Genomic DNA, 3,170 nt, shown 5'->3' with positions numbered 1-3,170 from the left:
GTTTTTTTTTTCTTCTGAACTTTTTTTTTTTTTTTTTGGCATTTATTAGTTATTCAAGGAGTATGGCCGGGGCGAAGATAACATCCAGTTTGAAAGTACAAGGTCCGTCCGTGTTTAATAAGAAGCCCGAGCTCTGTTTGATTCTTGCACCTGCAGAGACTTGCAGGCTGGTGTGGTGCGTGGGGGCAGATGGTTCTTGATTATGAAACGGGAGATAGGGATTTGCAGGCTGTCGTGGTTCCCTGGACCATCTGTGTGTCTTGGGATCCCAAGGAAGGAGGGAGAGAACCCCTAGAAACCAGGGAAGAGAGAGTGGGGAGCAGGCCAAAACACAAGGCCATCGACCCAGAAGGTGGGCAGAGCTGGGGCTGTGGGCAAGATGAGGGTGGTGGGCTTGCCCAGGTGGGTAACACCACAGTTACACCAGCCAAACCTTTCTGGACAAGGATAGCCAGAGAGCAGTTCTCCTCCCGTAAAGATGCGAAGCGTGGTCTCGAGCGAGGAGAGCTGGGCCCCGTTCGTGGAGGAAGAAAAGCAGGATTCTCCTTTGCGAAGCGACGTAGTAATCACAGACCGGATTCCTTTCTTCTCACGGAGGACGAAATCTCCAGATCTGCTGGGGCAGTTGCAATCTGAGCATCTCAGAGATATATGGTGTCTGGGTTAGCTTCAAAGTAATCCCGGGAAAAGTGGGGGTGCGCGGGGCTCCAGATGAATCAGAAGTTCTCCTGAGCTGATCATAACTGGAAGCCCATAATTAGAAAAACCTCAAGCAGCAGAACTGCTATGTGTTTTGAGTGACCTATGATGCTCGCAAAGAACCTATCTGCTCAGGACCGAGTTCTATGGGAAAAAGCGCAGAGAACAGAAGCCAAGACGAACCAGTTGGCAGAATTTGTGAGATTCTCTGCTCCAATCCATCCCATAAACACTTCTCCCGGAAAAACCTGCGTAAAACCCTGTTTCGTGAAGCACCTGCTCAGGAGCCCACGAGAGCTTCCTGGCTTGACCACACCTAAGTTCCTTCTTGTGGTTTCGAGAGCTGCCATACCTCCCAGGCCCAGCATCTCCTTCTTCCACCTTCTTCCCCCCTGGAGCCTGGCAGGAGAGTCGGGTGGTGGCAGTGAAGAAGCAGACGTGGGCACGGAGTGGTGGCACCGAGGCCACGTCCCTAGGTGTTCTTTCCCCTTGTGTAGGGAGGGGAGCGAGTGCCAGTGACACGACCTTTGACCCCGGGGCTCTCTTCCCTTGGTGAGTGCCGGGGAGAAGGCAGGTCTAGCATAGCTGCTTGCTGTCACCACAGGAAGGTGCACACATGACCAGGGGCCAGTTCCTTTCAAAAGCATGGGCGATTTTTTTTTTCTTTTCATAAGGGACTATCTCGACCTTTCAAACGGTTCTAGAAACAGACCACCCCAGCGAGTGCAGGGAAGATCTGAGAACTAAATGTATCCCTTGGATGAGGGCGAGTATTTGGGAGTCATGGTGGACATCTGGTGTCTTTGCTAGACCAGAACTCATTTCTACTTCTTCTGGGTAAAGCACCCCAAGTTTCCTTGGAGGGCCGGCCCCCTCCCACCCTAGGTTCACAGAATATTAGTGGAATTGACCAGCACCCCCAGCTCCTACCCCATTTCAGGGACAGCCGTGCCAACAAGACTCGGTACTGGACTCTTGTGGACACTGTAGATAGAGATTACACTCGACACTGCTGGCAGCCATTTCCGGTCCTGAGGGCAGAGCCCGCAGGGGAGGCCGAGCGATGGAGGGGGGTGAATCTGCCCAGAAATGGTTCAGTGACGTGGCCAGCGCTTCCCTCTGTGTCTGTGTGTTCACAAGAGCTGGGTTTCTGCTACTTGCAACCGGAAGAGTCCTGACCAACACGATGGCGGAGCAGCCTGGAGGTGACCAGAGGCATCCAGCCCAGCCAGCCAAGAGGGCAGAGGCCCGTGGGCCTCCGCTGTGGGGCCGAGTGGGATGCTAGGTCGGTGACAGCAAACCCGTGTCCTGTGTCCTGTGTCCTGTGTCAGTGATTAGCCAGGGTGTCTTTCTGGGTGAGTCCAGAGGTGACCCCAAGTCCATTTCAAGCCAGTGTTGTGGGTAGCCACTACTGACCAGCCACACTTGGCATGAGGATAGACCCACCTGCCATTCTTGTTTGAAGACATGAAGAGGGTCAAATAGGGCCTTTCTGCGGGAGGACCTGGAGTGACGAGCTGCCACGGACTCAAGGTCACGTCACAGGCTCGAAGGGGGCTTGCTAGTGTTGAGGGGGCTTGATGGCGAGGCCCCTAAACTGACCCCCTCGATTCAAAACAGAGGCCAAGGGTAGGACTCGGGCTCTGGGCATCTTCTCGGGCTGCCCACCTGAGCCGCCGTCACAGTGGAGCTGACCGGTAAGCACACGCCCTCAAGCCCGCCTCACTGCACTGGCCGCAGGGCTCCCCGGAGCCAGACGCCTGGGGTCAGAGCCTGGTTTGGCTCCTTTTTCAGTTGTGTGACCTTGGGCAAGGGCCTTAACGTCTCTGTGCCTAGGTTTCTTCATTTGTAAACTGGAGATAATAATCATACTCCCGCCCTAGTTTGCGGCGACTGTTCAATGAGCCCAGGTAAGGCCCTGAGAGCAACACCTGACGCGTATTAAGTGCCCTGTAGTCACTACTCAAACAAATCGAAGTCGAATCTTTGGAGGTTCGGCTGAGGGGCCAGCTCAGCGGTCGGGGAGTCCGTCCTGAATGCATCCTCCCACTTACTCTCTCGTCCTGCCTTCTCTCCCCTTCCTTCGGCAAATGTTTGTTAAGCGTTGACCCCGGGCCGGACTTGGGGACAGTTTCGTCTCCAGGTGACTCTGCCAGATTTCTCTGAGTTTGAGAGAGACCAGCCTCCACAGGGTCCAAGTGCCCCTCGCGGGCCTCGGCAGAACGGTGTCCGGGCCTCTCTGGCCCACGAGTCACACGTTTCTATCCTCCTTGCTGAGCAGATTCTCGGAGGCGAGGTCTGGGAAACTGGGATTCAGGAGGCGGCATAATTTGCCCCGGGTCCGTCAAGCAGGATGGGGTCCAGCTGGGTTTGCAACCTGGGTCTGACTTATTTCGATGTCGTATTGACGTGGGCCACCTTGTCGCCAACTGCTTCGCTTGACATCGCGTGTGTGGTCAGGGAGTTTAGCA

This window comes from Pteropus vampyrus, unplaced genomic scaffold, assembly GCF_000151845.1.
Source record: "Pteropus vampyrus isolate Shadow unplaced genomic scaffold, Pvam_2.0 Scaffold51, whole genome shotgun sequence".
Taxonomy (NCBI): Eukaryota; Metazoa; Chordata; class Mammalia; order Chiroptera; family Pteropodidae; genus Pteropus; species Pteropus vampyrus.
Note: the sequence above shows the minus strand (reverse complement) of the source record.